Source organism: Pseudorca crassidens, chromosome 9 (genome assembly GCF_039906515.1).
Source record: "Pseudorca crassidens isolate mPseCra1 chromosome 9, mPseCra1.hap1, whole genome shotgun sequence".
Lineage (NCBI taxonomy): Eukaryota > Metazoa > Chordata > Mammalia > Artiodactyla > Delphinidae > Pseudorca > Pseudorca crassidens.
Window position 1 is genome coordinate 39,077,913 of NC_090304.1, and position 18,993 is coordinate 39,096,905.

Sequence of the window (18,993 nt, forward strand, 5' to 3'; positions counted from 1 at the left end):
CCCCTCTAATATTACCAGCCTCTTGTGGGAAAATGGTGTTTCCAGCCTGGGATGTGGTTTGCATTTGGCTAACTTGGCGATGGTGAGAGAGAGGAGTGCTGGGGTGAGGGGCTGGAGGTGGCTGGGAGACATCCCTGTAACCCAGGCTGGAGTATCATCACAGGTGCTATATATAAGAAGCTCTTCCTCCCCTTGGACAGGGCTGCCTGGGCCTTAGAAGGACTGGCTATAAAGTCAGACCAGCTGGGTTGGAATCCCAGTGGTAACACTTCCCATTCTGGGCCTCAGTTTCCCCATTTGCAAAATGGGGATAAGAATAGTGTCTAACTCACAGGATTGTTATGAGAATTAAATTAATTTAACACACATAACATAATAAAGATAATACCTGGCACATAGTAAATACCACAGAAATGCATTTATCATTATATTATGTCATTTTATTTATTTATTTTATTTTATTTTATTTTATTTTTTGCGGTACGTGGGCCTCTCACTGTTGTGGCCTCTCCTGTTGCGGAACACAGGCTCCAGATGCGCAGGCTCAGTGGCCATGGCTCACGGGCCTAGCTGCTCTGCGGCATGTGGGATCTTCCTGGACTGGGGCACGAACCCATGTCCCCTGCATCGGCAGGCGGACTCTCAACCACTGCGCCACCAGGGAAGCCCCTATTTTTAATTTTAATTAATTAATTAATTAATTATTGGCTGCATAGGGTCTTCGCTGTGGTGCGTGGGCTGTTCATTGCAGTGGCTACTCTTGTTGCGGAGCACGGGCTCTAGGCACGCAGGCTTCAGTAGTTGTAGCATGTGGGCTCAGTAGTTGTGGCTCACAGGCTCTAGAGCGCAGGCTCAGTAGTTGTGGCACATGGGCTTAGTTGCTCCGCGGCATGTGGGATCATACCAGACCAGGGCTCGAACCCATATCCCCTGCATTGGCAGACGGTTTCTTAACCACTGCGCCACCAGGGAAGCCCTGTGTCATTTTACTATTGTGTTCTGATCATCATCAATATTGCGTTCACCCTTCAAGGCTTCATCTGAGACTACAAGATGAACAGAGCAACATTCTTTCTAAAATGCAAATTTGATTTTGTCACTCCTTGGATTAGAAAACCTAAGTGAGTCCCCATTGATCCCTCTGCACAAGGAGAAAGGAACTTTTGTTTATTGAAGGCCTACTGTGGCTAAGTCCTGGGCACTTGGTGCACCTCAACTCATTTAGATTAAGTGCGAAGTCTGTGTAAGACCCTTCATCAATTGGCTCTATCTTGCCTGTCTTTTCTCCCCTACCCCGCAAAACCAAGCCAAAGAAAAGCATAACTCTACCTCAGAGAACAGTTTTCCTCCCTGCTGTCTCATTGGCTGTCATCCTCCATGCCTTTGTGTACATTCTGCCTTCTGCCAGGAATGCCCTGTGGGTGGTGGCTGTGGTCCAGGGGAATAGATCACACCAGGGGAGAGTTTGGGAATTCCCTAACCACCATCCTCTGAGGACCCAGGCTGACTCTGGTTGAATCCTGGCTCCACCACTAACTGTGTGGCCCTAGACATGCCCTAAGAATAGCACCTGCCTCATAGGTTTCTTGCGAAAAGTTAATCCACATGAAGCGTTAGAACAACGTCTGACGTACTGTGAGTGTTCAACACGTGTTAGCTGTTTCGGCCATTGCAACTCTTCCAAAGGTCTGATACAGCATTTTTCTGTGTGGAGTATTTCTCTCTATAGGCTCAGCACTGGACCGATTTCTTTGGGGGGTAACAGGAATTGAAGACATACAGTGGCTAGGGAGGTCCCAGGGGTCCCTTGTCCTTCCTGGCACTGCCTGCCTCGCTTCAGTCTGTCCCTGGCGGGATCCCTTGCTTCTCAGCCACAGACTTAGCTCATTGATGTAGCCACTCCTTGTGGTGGCAGCTGGGTAACAGACACAGGGTAGCCTCACAAGATGTAGAGACCCCATGTGCACAAACTGCTTACGGATAGACCTGCCTGCCTATGAATGGGATACTTGGTATCCGAATGGGAATTATTTATAGACAAAAAAAAAAAATTGCTCTGAGTTGAGATTATCCAGATAACCAATCTCTGGTCAAGAAGGGGAGAATGAATATGTCTTCCTTTCATGTTGCTGAGTTTATTAGGGCCAAGTTCTCAGAGACTTGGGTATTTTGCAAATACATCTCATTGAAAACAATGATAATGCTTGAAAGGCCTTAGAAAGAGAGAAGAATGGAAGATTTAATTTCAGGGAGCTATGGTGATGTATGGTTTGTGTCACCTCAGTTCTCTGATTATTGGGCTCAACAGTCAGGAGAGCTGGGGCTTTATCCTGGTTCTGTCATTGACCGACTATGTGACCTTGAGCACGCTGGCCTCAAATTCCATGTCTGTAAAATGGGAGTAACCATCTAGCTTTGCCTGCCTCCCAGAGTTGTTTTCAGGAGTTAAAGATCACGTGCTCTTGTGCATTCATATTTATTCATTTAACCAACCAACCTCTGTTAGATCTACTGTGTCCCAGAGCCAGGCACCTAAAGATGGAGAGAACGTAGTCTCCTTCCTTGTGGAGCCCAGAGATGGCGGTGATGGTGTAGGGATGTGTGAGTGGATGGATATCGTGAACATGGCGTTCTGGCAAGTGCTTTGCTAGAAGCACCCAGAAGGTATATTGGTACTCAACTCTGGGAGGTCAGGGGAGGCTTCCCAGAACTGGTGACACTTGAGTGGGGCAGAGATAAGAAAGGTAGGGGTATAAGGTAGAGGCACCAGCTAGAGGCAGACACACCTTGGCATTGTAGGACTGTGCCAAGGGGTGAAGGTAGGGTTGTGGGCATGTGGGGGAGAGGCCGCCCTGTGGACCAGGCAGGAGGTGGGCTAGGTGTTTTGGGGTTTCACCCTGAGGGTGTTGTCCTGGGGTAGAGTGACTTGAGGCAACAGAGAGCAGAATCTGGTCAGTAGTTTACAAACCTCATTCTGGTGTCCATGTCAGGGCGTGACTTGACGAATGGCAGGCAGACCTGCTAGGGGACTCCTGTGATGATCTAAGTGAGAGATGATATGGGCCTGAACTGGGCACAGAGGAGGACACGAAGCACATTTGTGTGTGTATGTGTGTGTGTGCATGTTTATATGTTCTGGGAAAGGGTAAAACCCTCTGTGTGCACATAGGATAGTTTTGTTGTTTAATGAGATAATCAAAAATACAGACACCCAACAGTTCCATCACAGTGGCTCTATCCTTCCAGGGTTAAGTAGACAAAATTGCAGAGGTTCATGTACAGGGATGTTCCTTGTAGCCTTGTATATAAGACTAGGAAATTGAAAACAACCTAGCTGTCCAACAGTTAGTTACCAGATAACTAAATTATGGAGCCACGCATCCCCAAAATGATGCTGCGGGTCTTTTTTTCTGAACACATCAAGGTACACACATATATCAACTGAAAGAACAGAAGAACATATGTGCAGCATTTAGCCTGGTAGCGCTTTGCCATTATTCTCCATGACTCGTCAGTGCCGGTCAAGGTTGGGTTTGCTCTTTTTCCCTGTGTGTGACTTTCTGTCTTATGTTACTTGATAACTGTTTTGTGTCTGGGTCTCTGTGAACAAGGACCATGCCTTGTTCTTGCTTCCTTGTTTCCCTCAAGCAACAGGAGTAGGTGGCCGCTAATTACTGCAGAATTTAATTGAGGAATGTGAACAAAGGGCCTGTTATCAGCATTAAGTGATGTTAAGCTGTAGGCTGATTCTCCCTCACCCCCCTTTTTTCTCCCTCCCTCTTACAAACAGAAACAGTGTATCTGGCCCATAAAGAAGCCTTTAAACTAAGGTTGTGTTAACAAAGACCTCTTCCAGAGACCTCCCTGCTTTGGGGGCAGGGGGTGGGTGAGAGTAAATTCAGGCTTTGTTTCCTGTCTTAGGGAGCCAACTAGAGGTGAGGGGAGATGAGGTTTCATGCACATCTGAGCCGGTGTGCTTTTGTTGGGATGGCAAAGGGGGAGGGGAAAGCTTTGCCTTACATCTGCTGGGTGCTAGCACCATATATTATCTTGTTTCGTCCTCACAGCAGCTTGAAGTGGAAGGAAAGTTTGCAGACAAAGATACCAAGGCTCAGAGAGGTTGAATAACTTGCTTAGTTTGCCCAGCTAGGAATTGGTAGAGCCAGGATTGACCACAGGTCTGTCTGCCCTCAAGCCCCTGTGCTTTGCCTTAGGTGCCAGTGGTCCTAGAGCAGGGACTGGGCCACAGTCTGGGTAGTTAGGCGCTGTTACCACGTTTGGCCTTGGACGCCGAGTGAAGGGTAGAAGGCTCTGAGTTTGGAGCAGCGTGAGGACTAACCGGTCAGGTGTGTATTTCATGTCTGCTGTGTATGCAGCATGATGCTGAACCCTGAGGGGACACAGAGAAGAGGCCAGGATGACACTGTCCTTGTCTACCATCCGGTTGAAGTCACTCTTTCTTACACGGAGAGCTGCAGCAAGGGGTGGTGAGGGATGAATAGGGGCACAGAAAACAGGAGGTGGAGGAAGTCTGAAGAGGAGCAACCAGCAGGACTGAGCGGGTGGGGAGAAGAGGGGGAGGCGTGAGCAATGGTGTGAAGCTGGCGGGTCTGGGCCGAAGTGGGGGTTTCTTGGAGGTGAAGAGTGAGCGTGAGCTTGGTTGGGAAGCAAGGAGGGTGGTGGGTTGGGAGGCCTTGGACGCTGGACCGAGGAGCATCGCCTGATTCTCTGGGTCATGGGGAGCCACTGAAGGCTGTTGAACGGGGAGTTGACATGGAGGGAAACAAGTCTAGGGTGATGTACCTGGCCCTCCTGTAAAATGTGGGTGATGGAGGCAGGGAGGAGGAGTTGCCTCACCTCTCTAGAATGTTTACTCATCTGTAAGAGTAGTGATGGGGAGGGGTGGGGACGCCCCAGCTGATGTTGACTGGGGCTATCAGGTTTGCTTTGACATGGGTGTGTGATGGTTCTGACAGTAGAAGGAGACAGATAGCTGTGTGTGCACTTGTCTAGGCATGGGAGGGTTGTGACCACATCCTGCCAGGTGCTCAGCTTAAGGAACGGTTGGTGTGCGTGTGTGCATTCATTCAACAACTATTTATTGAGTGTCTACCATGGCACTTAAGCTAGGCATATGATGAGTGAAACAGACCTGATCCTCTCTTTGGGTCTGGCTTTGAAAGTATATGTCATGTGAGAAAAAAAACATGACAGGAAAAAAAATGCTGAGCTGCTCTAAGAAAACAGTGTGCTCCATAGCCTGGTTGTTCCACCAGAGTGAAAACATTGCTTCTCACTGCAGAGATGAGATCTTATAGAGGAAGCTCCTGGACAGAGCTTGCCCAGAGGGTGGGGTTTTGGACAGCAGCTCCCTTTTCTTAGAGGTGAGTTGAACAGTGGGGTCTCCCATACGTTGGGGGAATTCCTTAGAGCTATACAGCACATTCTGTCCATCCTTGCTTCCCAGCACTCCTGCCCAAACCACGCTGGCTCTTCTCTGGCTGAGCCTGGCTTTCCAGGCTGGTTTCTGCCCTTGGATCGGAGGAGGAGCTGGAGGAGAAAAAAGGGATGGGATGGACATTAGAATGGAACAAAGAGAATACTTCAAACAGGACAAGCTCCGGAGGAACACTCTCACTTCCTCTGTGAAGCCCCAAATCAGGGATTCAGAGAAGCTTTGGCTGGGCTCAGCTCTTCACCTTGCCTGCGGTTTGGTAACTCATTACTGAAGGCCTTATTTCTGAAGGCCTAGGTGGTGGGGACCAAGATGTCACTCACTTCAGAAGGCCAGATACCTTGCTGAAATTCCAGAGGCTTTCCCTTGAGCCTTGGGGCTGTGGCCAAACAGACCCTGCTGTGGTTGCAGCCTCAGGTCCTTCTTGAGTACCGATGCCCCACCCCCTCAAGGGCCGGGCCCCCGGGGCCCAGGGAGGCAGCTGGCAGTGCAGCCCCTGCCCCAGGTGGGATGGGCAAGCCAACAAGCAGCTGTACTGCGCCTGTGAATGGAATGTGTCCTAGAATGGAGACCCACCCAACATACTTTGCTAGCGGGAGGACACAATTTTGGCTAGAAGCTTTAATGGTGGCAAAACTGGAGCTTTACTCCAAGCATTTAAAAAAATTACTTTTTGTATTATAAAGTTGTTCATGTTCATTGTCGTAAATCTAGACAATGTATACTGAGCAACAGGAAGAGAGTAAAGATCTCTTGTAATCCTGTCACCCAGAGATAATCACTGTTAACTTTTTGTTGTGTATCTACGTGTGTGTGTTTTAAGAAGACTAGGATAATACAGTTTAAAATATTTCGTATTTTTTAATAATGATATATATTCCATATCATTAATTAACATTTACCTCATCAGTTTTAATGGCTGCATAGTATGTCCTTATACAGTTGTATTGTGGTTTACCTAACTAGTAATGGATGAGATTTGGGGGGGTTGTTTTCTAAAAGGGAGTATCTTTCTTGTGGTAGCTGATCATAAAATAAACACATGAATTAGAATCTCTGAGGCTGTGTCCCTGGCAGTGTTTTCTTTAAGCTCCCAGTGATTTTAATGTACAGCCAGGGTTGAGAACCATGTGGTGAGACCATAAACACTTAAGTTGGTTCTTCTACCCCAGGACTCAGCACAGTGCAGGGCATTTAGGAGATGCATGAAGAGAAACATCTCACTTCACCTCCATGCTGTCATCAGGCGAGTTTGAGGCTAGTGTGAAGGTGGTTGACCTGGGGGCTCCCTGCTATGGTCCTTGCTGAGTCTGATGTTTGTATGCTGGTGACCCTTTAACTGGGATTCCAGTCCCCACGTCTCTCTACCTTATGTGGAGATGATTGCTAATTTTGAACATTGCAGTCGATGTTTATGTGGCCAAAGCCCTTGCCCACCCAGAGGAAGGGAGGGGCTGGTGAGGACTAGAAGAGAGCAGATTTGGGGCCTGATAAGTGTCTGGAGGGATCAGAGGGAGACTATGATATTCTTCACATATCCCTGCTGCCTTTTAGGTCACAGGGTGCCTCAGACATGGGATCACCCAATCCTCCCATCCAGCCTATACGGCAGATGGCCCAGGCAGTCTTACTCCTGTTTTATAGTTGGGGAAACGGAGGCTCTGAGAGGGTAGAGGGTCTTTGATTCAAAGGAGTGAGTCAGAGTTGGACCTCTGTCTTTTGACTCTCAGTCTACTTTTTTTCTGCAAAACCATCTGGGTCTGTGGATTTGCTAGAGACCTTGGGTTTATGCCTCTTTGGGAAACCCTTTGTTTTATTATAGCAAGGTGTATGGTTACTGGCCAGAAGGTTTCTAATTTTTCAGGCATTTATGAGAACTGGCTGCTGAGTGACAGCACATGTGTACTGATATGTTAATACCCATTCATCAGAATGTTTGGAGGTGTTTGGAAAACAAGGAAGTGATTTTAAAATATACCTATAACAGCATTTTTTCCTGGCTTCCAGAGAAACATTTTTAAAAACCTAAGATAGTCAACAGAACTTGGATAACTGACTGGAACCTGAGAGGTAATAGTAATAGTGGCTATGGTAGTAATAATGGCTTACATGTATTGAGCGTACACTACATTCTGGCACTTTGGAATACCTAAGCTCAAAGGGTTGGTGAGGAGATTATTTCTATTTCAGAAATCAAACCAAGGAAAAGAAACTTACCACTTCTTGGTTTTATTAGTCATGGTACCTTCATACAATGAATTGCTATGCATCTATTTAAAATGGTGCTGTAGGGCTTCCCTGGTGGCGCAGTGGTTAAGAATCCACCTGCCAATGCAGGGGACATGGGTTCGAGCCCTGGTCGGGGAAGATTCCCACATGCCATGGAGCAACTAAGCCCGTGCGCCACAACTACTGAGCCTGCGCTCTAGAACCCGGGAGCCACAACTACTGAAGCCTGTGCGCCTAGAGCCTGTGCTCTGCAACGAGAAGCCACCGCCTTGAGAAGCCTGTGCACCACAACAATGAGTAGCCCCCGCTCTCAGCAACTAGAGAAAACCCGCGTGCAGCAGCGGAGACCCAGTGCAGCCAAAAATTAAATAAACGAATAAATTTATTTTTAAAATAAATAAATAAATAAAATGGTGCTGTAAAATATCCACCAGTGATACGGAAAGTGTTCCCTGTGCCCTAGTGGATAAAAGAAAATTATGAAATATGTTGGCATCTGGAGGTTCTCAATGAAAGTTTAAATCCACAAACATACAAAGCAGTACTATCACCCCCCTCATTTTCTTGGTAAGGAAATTGACTTGCCTAAACGTCACAGAATTTTGGATGTGGGTCTTTTATAAGAATCCAGTGTGTTTCTCACAATCCTCATATGTTTCTGTTATTAAAAAAAAAATAGAGAGTAAGACATTTTATAATCAAGGGCTAGTTGGTATGTTTAGAGCAAAAAAGACAAGTGAGGCAGAGACCTGTTTGACAACCATGTTACTTTGTTTCTATAGCTCTTTACAGTTAATAAAGCACTTGTAAATAACTTTTTTTCTGAGTTTCAAAGGAATAGTTATTTAGATATACAACAAGGGTTTACTATATAGCACAGAGATCTATATTCAGTGTCTTGTAATAACCTATAATGGAAAAGGATCAAAAAAAAAGAATAGAGTTATATGCATATGTATGTATAGCTGAATCACTTTGCTGTACACAACTATACTTCAACAACAGCAAAAGAATTTTTTTAAAATACATATTTATTATATAATTAGGAAAGTAGGGAAAACCCCAGAGAAGGAAAAAATATTCATAATCCCTCAGGGATAATGACTGTTAACATTTTTTCTTCCTGTCTTTTCTTTCTCTCTTTCTCTCTCTCCCCCTCTCCCTTCCTCCCGCCCTCCCTCCGTTTATCTATCTATCTATCTGCGCCGGGTCTTAGTTGCGGCATGCAGGTTCTTAGTTGCGGCATGTAGGATCTAGTTCCCTGACCAGGGATCAAACCCAGGCCCCCTGCATTGGGAATGCAGAGTCTTAACCACTGGACCACCAGGGAAGTCCCCTTCCTGTCTTTTCTCATTGCAGATATATTATAAATTTTATAAACTTGGGACCATGTTGTACATATGTGTTTTTGTTTGTTTGTCTTTTGCTGTGCCATGCAGCATGCGGGATCAAACCCATGCCCCCTGCAGTGGAAGCGTGGAGTGTTAACCATTGGCCCTCCAGGGAAGTCCCTTGTACATATGGTTTTGACTCTTGCTTCTTTTACTAATCTGTTTTAGATCCTTCTCCCTGTCAGTAATTGTTCTTCTACAACATGATTTCCAGAGGCTGTACAGTATCTAGTTTTTATGAGTGATTCTGAATTATTGGACAATTATTGGTTGTTAATTGATTTTTTTCATTATTATGAATAATGCTGTTATAAATACCCTTGTCTTTACTAGCATCTGGTTGTTTCCTCAGGATAAATTCTTAGAAGAGTCATTGATGGGTCCTAGGATATCTGCCTGTGACAATGCACCCTTCATTTACATTTTCTCCTTTGATCCCTAAAATAACACCCTGAAGCTGGTACCGGAGGGATTATTATCCCCATTGTACACATTGGAAGCTGAGGTTTATAAAAGTTGCAGTTTGCTCAAGCTAAGAAACTACTTTGGAGTGGTAAAGGGAGCTGCTTTAATCCAGTGAGTCTGAGGGAATAGAGTAGGAGATGGGTTCAGATTCATCAGTTTTGTTGTATTATTCAGACTTCCTAGAAACTCCACTTTCTGTGACTTCCACTGATGTCTTGGGTCTGCCCTCTGGCCCGTCATAGAACAAGTCTTCTTCCTTTCAGTATTTGAAGAGGCTCCCATGTGGCTCTAAGCTTTCCCTTTTCCAAATTAAATCGTCCTTGTTCTTTTAGGAAACATGGTTTTTTACTAACTTACTGTCTTTGATGCCACTCTGGGCATATTCCACTTTATCAGTAATCATCTTGAAGTGTGTGTATTAGTCAACTCTTCAGGTTGGAAGTGACAGAAACCCAACTCAAACCAGCTTAAACAGAAAAGGAAATATATTGGCTGCAGTAATTGGAAACTTCAAGGGTACGTCTGATCTAGTCTTGGCACGGTTGGACCCCAGTGCTCAAAGGGCATTTTGACAGCGTTGTTCTCTCTCCTTTCAGTTCTTCTAACCCCCTTGTCAGAGAGATGTTCACTCTCTCAGGATCTATAGATCACTTCTTAGAGAAGGTTCTCATTGTCCCTGCTCGGATCAGGGGCCCACCCCTAGGAGTGGCACATGCTGGTTGACAGTTGCAACACGACAGGATGGGGAGGTATGGCTTTTCCTAAGGAAGGGATGCGTGTGAGCAATGCAAACCCATGGTATTGTGATATGTAGAATCGAACTGTGTGCCAGCTGGTGTCTGGCCAGCTCAGAGAGTGTGGGTTCATCATCTCTCTTTTTCTCAACATTATACTTCTTATTACTGTAGCCTAAAATCAAAATGGGTTCCCTTTTACTGTGTAACCATATTACATCAAGGGCTAGTGCTCAGCCTGTCTCTCCCTTCTTGTGCTACCTCTGCTGGGAGATTTTGGACTCATGTTAGGTCTTTAAGCTTATCCCTGTAGATTTCCTACGGCTGTATTGGGTCCAGAGGATCAGCCTGTTGAGATCCTTTAGCCCTAATTGGCACACTGGTCTCCCTCCCAGCTCAGTGCTCTCTGCAATCAGTCGATAGACATTTGGTGAGGGGCAAGGGAGGGATGAGGGAATGAGATAGCGCCAGGTAATCACCTGCATCAAAAGAGTCAGAATCTTCTCCTGCCTTCCCTTGTCCCCACAAACCTCTAAAGTTCCCTTTTCCTGGCCCATGAGGTCAGCCTTCTGGGTTCATAGTGTGTCAGGGGTCACCAGGAAGGGCATCGTGTAGTCTGCTTTTCTACCGAGACTCCGAATGGACTTCAAGTTGAAGTAGGAAGGATCTAGGTTAGACTTTACTCACTTCGTGCCATGGGTGGGTAGGGAAGGTATTCTAGAGAACGTGGTAGGTCCATTTCCAGAGGCTTTCAGGCATTAGCAGGTTCCTGAGAAGTCTGCAGTGCTGTAGGGTGGCTAGTAGGGGACTGGAAGTCCCTGTGAGCCCTTTGGGGGTTTTGCTGGTCGAGCGTGCCAGCCCCTGCACGTGGGCAGTCTTGGTAGCTGGGGGTGTGCCATGGGTGTGCCGGGTGGCTTTTGGCCTCCATCCTTCTACTGAAGACTCCAAACTGTGTTGTTCAGCTGCAAAAACAGTTTTCTTCCTTTGCTAGCAAGAAACACAAAGCAGCCCTTCAGAGAGGGCGGGTGGGTGTGCAGCAGTTCTGGCAGAGTGTCACACTCATCCGATGCAGCACAGGGCGAACCGCCCCAGATGGCCTGGCAGAAGCAGAGTTGGACAGCAGCATCCGGAGGAGCCCTGGGGAACAGAGCGTAGTGGGGAAGAGCCTTGCCCTGGAAGGCCTTGAGACCACAGACAATGGCGGGAGGAGGCCTGATCTAGGCACTGGCTCGCCTGTGAGCTGGGCGAGAATGAGACTGGAGAGCGGCCTTTTGCATGTCTCCCTGTTGGTCTGATGGAGCCTCATGTATGCTGTGTGTGTCTTTGTGTCATGATCTGAGTCTGGGAGCAGTTTCCCTAGTGGTTGCTGGGGTGAAGAGGGAGACAGGTCTCTCTGCTGATGACCATTAGGGGTGCCTGAGGCCTCCTCACCTTGGGGTGGGTTGGCCAAACCGCTCAATGCTTTGGCAGCCTGTCTTTTGACATCCAGATGACTTCCTATGGGTAGAGCCCAGTAGCTCGCTATTTCCTCTGCCTGCACCAGATTCCCTTTGGACTTTTTATTTTGGCTTGGGCTGAATGGGATTCTCTCTGCTTGTCCTCCGTCTCTGCCTCTCCATCTCTCCCCACTCCTTTTCTCTCTCTCCTTCCTTGTCTGCATCACTTCTTTCCCCTTTTCCTGTATGCCCTGAGCCCCCTTTCCACCCCAGGGGAGTTTGGGGCTTGGTTAGACAGGGAACACTGTCCTAGTATTTAGATGAGCGCCTCTTCCTGGGCAGTTGGTCCAAAGAAGGATCTAGAGTCCAGTGCTGTGATTGACTGCTGAGGGGTTGGGGCTTGAGGCAGCAGGCTGGCAAGTCTGTGTGTCTAATGCGGATGCCTAAATCACGCTGGTATCTGGAGGGCCCAAGACAAATGCTTGTCTGGGTCTCATTCTGGGCTCCTAGCCTGTCACACCAGAAGAACCTAGTTTGGAGAGCACCTATGCATTGGAGAAGGAGCGCTAGTGGAGTGAGGCAGAGCAGAAGTGATAGCTGGCGGCCGTTCTCTCCTGGCAGGTGGTGACTTGTGTTCACACTGTGGCTTGTAAAGGGTGGACCCAGGCATGGAGGGCCGCCTGGCGTTAAGCAGAGCTGTTTCGCCCTTCCCTTTCCACCGCTGGGTAGAGAGACATACATGAGTGTCTCCTTAGTGCTTGTCCTTGATCAGCACTGCCCAGACCTCAGACACCCAGCCAAGGGTCAATTTGAATTGTCCAGATTTTCCCTTATCTCTGCTATAAGGAGAACAGAAGCCAGTTTGGGGAAATCCTGTGGGAGGAAGCAGGGGTGCTAGTTGAGATTTGCCCTAATGAAATGCACGCTAGGCTATTCTTGGGGGTTGCTGGTGAAATTATATTTTAATGGGAATGTTCTTTTCTAAACTTTAACTAGCAAAGCCATAGCAGTGTTTGCAGTTAATAATGTACCTGGTGAGTTGTTGAGCTGAAGTTTAACAGCCAATTTAAAAAACAAGGTAGGGAATTTAAAAAAATAGGACATTGAGAACATGTGTGTCCTGGAATGATTTCAATGTTTCTGTTGGAATAAGTGGTTTTGTGCTAACTGGAAGGGTTTCCATGCCCCTGTTATCGTCAGTGGCCTTTCCAGGAGGCCCTGATGCCAGGCTCCCTGGCCCATTAGTGCTGCCCATTAGTAGATGAACCAGGAGGCCATTTCACCACTTTGTAAAGCCGCAGAGCTGGGACAGCTCTTCCCCTGGTGGGGTAGCCCAGTGAAGGTGGCTGCAGCAGGAAAGGGAGACCCAAATCATGACGCAGGCAGATGCTTCAGGCACACAAGGTAGATAAAACCCTCATGGCTGAACAGGGGTGGGGCTGATGCAAGGAATAAAGCAGGGAGTCCGGTATCTGAGATGACAAAGTCCTTCTGCAGAGTTTGCTTTGGAAAAGAGAGGAGGTTTTTAAAAAAATCTCTGAATGGAAAATTTAGGGAAACTGAAACGGAGGCTCCTCCTGGATTCCGAGTGGTGTGTGTTACTGCAGGAGATTGGTACCTTTTGTTAGAGGCCCTGGATCTCAGGCCCTCCCTAGTTAAGGCTTCTGATTTCACGTTCAAACCCTGGCTAGTTACTCCAGGCGTCCCTGTGCCCTGCTCACTCTCTCTGGTACCCTGGTGGGCTTGTGGTTCACAGTGTGGCACACAGAAATGAGCTCAGAGAGTGGACGCTGCCTGCCTCGTACCTATATCCCTCAAGGTGCCCGACACCAGTGGTTACTCAGTAGATGTTTGTGGAATGCATGGGGTGGTTACTTACAGCTGTGTGCGATGTACACACACACACACACACACACACACACACACACACACACACACACACACACACACACACACACACACACACACACACACACACACACACACACCCCTCTACCTTCGGTCCTGTCCCTGTGTGTCCTCACTTTCCCAGCTCCACCCGGAGTTCTCTTTCTTATGCCTCTTGTGTGTCTTCACTCCTACTTGTTTTATTAGAAGACCTAGTATATGCCAGGCAGGTGTTGCACTAGTGCTTTATGTCTGCTGTCTCATTGACTCCCCATAGCCACTCTATGAAGTAGATGCTAGTATTATGTTGCCATTTTACAGATGAGAAAGTCAAGGTCAAGAGAGATTAACTAATTTGCCATGGAAGTTAATGGTGATACTTCTGCTCACACACAGGCATCCCTGATTCAAAAGCTGAGTTCTTAACTTGTAGGCTACAAGCCTCCCTTCTCTGGGCTTTGAGCTGGAGTGGAGTGAGTGCCTCAGCGAGAAAAGATGCTGCCCATTCTCCCCTCCCCTCTGCTCCACTGTCTCACTTACCCCTGGAGTAGGAGCTCCCTGAAGATGAGTTAGCAGTAGGAAAGTTTCAGGCTCTGAGGGGTTGGGGTGGTGGATTTTGTGAGTTTATTTCCCCCGTTGTCATTATTATTGCTGTTGGTACAATATACTATAAAAGTCAGGAAGGAAAAAAGGCAACAAAGGAGGGATTGGCGTCTTCAAACTTTTTTGATCGTGTATATCCTATTAATAAATTAGCATGTACCCTAATATATGCATAATCATAAATTATATTCATAAACTGCTGTGATAATGTACCTATAAGACATATACATGCACACGTAAAAGGATGATATAAAAATAAACATGAATAGATGTTCTAATATTTTCTTCCTGAACTGAAGTGGGTCATTTGAGCACCTCAGGGTTGAGTGTGCCCCCCTATAGAGACCTCTGCGTCCCGCCAGTTATCTGATAAATGCTCTGCTACTGTAGTCCAGTGCCCTGTGAGAGAGGGCATATATACCTAGACCTTCCATTTTTAGGTGCTCTGATTTTCAGAAGCAAAGCAGGCAGGCACAGCCCTTCCAGCCCTCATGGTTTTTGCTTAAATTCTTACCAAATTGCCTGGAGCTAAGGGGGAAACTCTCCTAGATGCTGCACTGGCTGCAGTCTTTTGCTGTTATTCCTGAGCCCTTCATTCAGTCCCCAGTAGCTTTCAGACATCCTAGGGTACAAGGGAAGGCTGTTTTCAGGGGGATTGGGTATAGCCCAAGGGTTGGTGAGGATGTGGAGAAACTGGAACTCTTGTGCATTGCTGCTGGGAACGTAAACTGGTGCAGCTATTGTGGCAAGCAACTTGGCAGTTCCTCAAAAATCTAAATAGAATTACCATATGATTCAGCAGTTCTACTTCGAGGTGTATACCCAAAGGAATTGAAGGCAGGAACAGATACTTGTACGCCAATGTTAATTGAAGCATTATTTACAGTAACCAAAAGGTAGAAATAACCCAGGTGTCTATCTAAACAGATGAATGGATTAATAAAATGTGATATATATACAATGGCATATAATTCAGCCATAAGAAGAAATGAAATTCTGATATATTCATTCATCATGGATGAAACTCGAAGACATCATGCTGCTAGACACAAATGGGCAAATACTGTATGATTCCATACATGGGGGATAGACACATACAAATACAGAGAAGCAGATGGATGAGAGGTTTTCAGGGGCTGGGGGCAGGGAGGAATGGGGAGTTATTGCTAATGAACGATTATAATGTTTCTGTTTAGGGTAATGAATATGTTTTAGAAGTAAATAATGGTGACAGTTATGCAACACTGTACATATAATAAAATAAGAAAAAAAACTTAAAAAAAAAGAATAAGCAAGGAGAGGAGGCTGGGGGCTGGGGTGGAGAGACAGGCAGTTAATTCCTCGTCTGAATGTGTTACCACTGCCGATCAGATGCCAGACTGTCCCTTTCCCTGTAGGCACCTGTGCCTGGCGTTAGGGCTGCTAGAATGGGATACCCGTGGCCGCGCCCTGGCTGTACAGGTAGCTCTCCAGGCCCCCCAGGGGAATGGGCATCAAGATTTAGGCCATGAAGTAGGGCCATTTGTCCCCCTTCTTTGCCCTCTCCCTAGTCAGCTGATGACAGCTTTGGTACTGCAGCCCAGCACCCTGTGATCGAGGACACACCTTTCTGGGTGTTCCATTGTGAGAGCTCTCGGATTTTCAGAAGCAGGTAATGGTTTTTCTCTGAGGGCTGGAATCATGAAGTAGGGCAGACAGGTTTCTTTGGAGTTAAATTTAGGGCTTAGGATCCAGGGGTGGCAGAGAGACGCTGTACTTAACAGCTATCGCACCACCGAAAAAGAAAAAAAATGTCCTAAATTCAGCAAGGTACATGGAACCTGAAGACACTTCAGCCAAATTGGAATAAGTACCTCTAAAAATAAAAGGTGCTGAAATCTGGAAAATACCAAATATGGCTTCTTGTTCAGGTGCTTGCTTCTCTGCCTTTCTGTTTTCGTCACCCTGTCCCAGTACTGCAGCTGTACAGAGACAACGTCACCCTCGTCCCGGAGGAATGGACTGTGTACAAGGCCTTGTCTTTCATGATGAGCTGCCCCTGGGGTGGGGAGGCGACTGGCAGATGTCCCCGGGTCACAGTGGCTGTGCCCTCTCCTCATCACCCCCCCTCAGAATGCCTGTTTAGCTCTTGGCTCTCCTGGGGAGGGCTGCCTTTAACTCCGAAACACCCTTGGTGCCACCAGTTCCCAAGGCTCCAGCAGCCAATTGCCGCATCTTGGGCACTTGATGTTTTTGTTGTTGTTGGTCCTGGGCACTGGGCAGACCAGGTGCATGAAAGATTCTTAGAAACACAGGTTCAAGGGAGGATGCACAAGGGCAACATCAAGGTGCCTGTTCCCACAGATAGAACTTGAGTTTGCAGGACTTACAGTTGTTTCAGGAAGTGAGTGTTACATGAGACAATAATAACAATAATAATAGTGAAAGATACTGGGTACTTACTGCATTTTGGGCCTGTCTCCAGGGGTCTTTATGCAGACAACCTCATGAGGTGGATATTGTGATCATGCCCATTTAGAGTGAGAAAACTTAGGCTAAGTATCCTGCTCAGGGCTACACAGGCAGCAAGAGGTAAAGATGGATTTGAACCCATGCAGTCTGTCTCCAGGGCCTGTGCACCTCGCTACGTGTGAGTCAGTCATTTCTGTCAAAGCCACAGGGCTGCCTCCTCACCTGGGGCACAGTTTCAGGACTCAGGGCTTTGCTCCTCCTCCCACAGCCTCCTTTTTTGGGAAAAAGGACAGAATAAAAGTTGCTCCGCTCTCCCCCTATTTGCTCCCCTGCTCCCCTGCTGGATGGGGGCTGATGTCAGCCTGACTGTGGCACGCAGGCTCCTGCTTTCTGCATTTTGCATTTGGTCAGGCCTACCATGGACATATTTATCAGACACCTACTATGTGCCGGGCCCTATGTTAGGTGCTTCCCTCATAGTATCTCCCAACAGCCGGTGAGTTAGGTATTACTGCTCCCAATTTACAGGTGAGAAAGCTGAGGTTCAGAGAGGTGAACCACTTGCCCAAGTTAAATAGCTAATTAATGGCAGAACCTCAGTTTGATCTCAGGACCATCTGATTAAAAAAATCTCTGGCCTTTCCACCCTCTTCCAGGAGGGTGCAGTGGGGCTGCCGTGACCTTCCATACTCCTGGCTCTGCCAAAAGCCTGTCTCCGGCTTTGATGATGCCAGGGTAGGTCTGAGGGCCAAGGTTGAAACGACACATGCCCTTTCTGGGAGAGATGCTGCGGGTAGAGGTGGGTGAGGAGGGTCCTCCTGCTTCCCCCAGGTGTCCTGCAGACCCTGCCCCGGGGAGAGTAACAGCTAGGACGCCCCCTTTGGGCACGGCCAGGGGTGGGTGCAGGGCTAAGGGCCTCTTTTCTGGGCCACTTCTCAGGTTGCCTGTAGCCGTAACTGTAAACTCTCTGGAAGGAGCTCTTGGCTGCCGGTTGGAAGCCGCGGCAGGGTCAGTGCTTTTGAGGGGCCAGGACAGGTGTGAGAAGCAGGTGCTCTTCTGCCTCTGAGACTTGTCCTCCCGTGAGCTGCGGAGCCTGGAATCGGGATTACCTGAAGGAGCTGGCAGCCTTTCTGCAGCCCTTCCTGGCTGAGCTGCTGAGATTCTGTCATCTCTTTAGGAGCCTCGGGCATCCTGGTGAGTGTCAGAGAAACCAGCCTGGGGCGGGGGTAGTTTGGGGACCGTGCTGAGGAAACTTTGCTCGATGACCTGATTTTTCTAAAACTTGAGGGCTTTGTGTTTTGGGTTTGGAAAAAGCTGTAACCCGGAAGTGAGGAGGAATATGTTTCAGAAAATCAGGCTCTTCAGTCTGAGACCCCCCCCCAAAGGCAACAACCGGCAGTGGGTCCTGCAGGAGTGCAGAGGGGAGCTGCTGGCTGGGTCTGTTCCTGGGGAGGACAGGCTGCAGAGCTGGGCAGCGGGGACTGAGTGATGAAAGGAAGCCGAAGTTTCAGGACAAGTTGGCGTTCAAGGAGTTGGCAGGTAACTGGAGTGAGAGCTTCTTTCCTGCCCTGGGCCAGCCCTCTGTGTGCCTCAGTGTCCCCTTTTGTACATTGGGGGTGAAATCCCTTGGAGTGTCGGGAGGCCTCAGCCTCGGGGGTGTAGCTGTTACACAGTTGTTGTTGTCGTTATTTATTATTTAAGCACCTCTCCTGTGGCTGACCGGGGGCCTGTGAGTGGAGTATCACCTTGGGCTGTGGGAACCCTTTCTCCGCTGGACCCTGCAATCACCTGTTTGTAGTTAGTACCTGCTGCTTACCGGGACTGCAGCAGATGCTTCACGTGGGTTAGTGACGGAGGCCAGGGAGCCCTCCTGGAATCCCCAGGGCAGCTCTTCCCTTCTCGTGGACTCCTGCAGCACTTGTTTCTGCAGTGTGGCTGTGCATGTCCCCCTCTCCCTGCCTTCTGTTCTTCTCCCCCCTCACCAGGGACTGGCCTGATCCTCACTCTCCTGGCACCCAGGTCTCAGGAAACATTTGAGTAAACGGGCGGGGCGTGGGGGGTTGTGTGTGGAATCTAGATCTTCAGTGGCTTCTCATCTCGTTACTGTTTCCTGGCTCAGCTCAGGCCCTGGGTGCCACTTGGTGGCTGTGCCGGCTTCTCCAGGACTGGTGGGACTTAAGGCTGTGATGGCTGCGGGAGTGGGGCTGGGGGGCTGCCAGTGGCTGCATACGGGGCAAAAGGAAACAGGAGCCAGTGTCCAGGAGTGAAGGAAACTGAAAGGACGTGTGGCCCAAGGTGGACAGAGAAGCCGGTTCACAGCAAGGGTTATGGTTGGTGGAGCC

General features: G+C 48.1%; 1 protein-coding gene across 7 annotated transcripts in view; it reads left to right on the top strand.

Moving 5' to 3' along the window:
* The window catches only part of PLEKHA7 (pleckstrin homology domain containing A7), a 209,791-nt gene that overhangs the window by 27,307 nt on the left and 163,491 nt on the right, over positions 1-18,993 (top strand). The gene's annotated exons all lie outside the window — the stretch shown is intronic.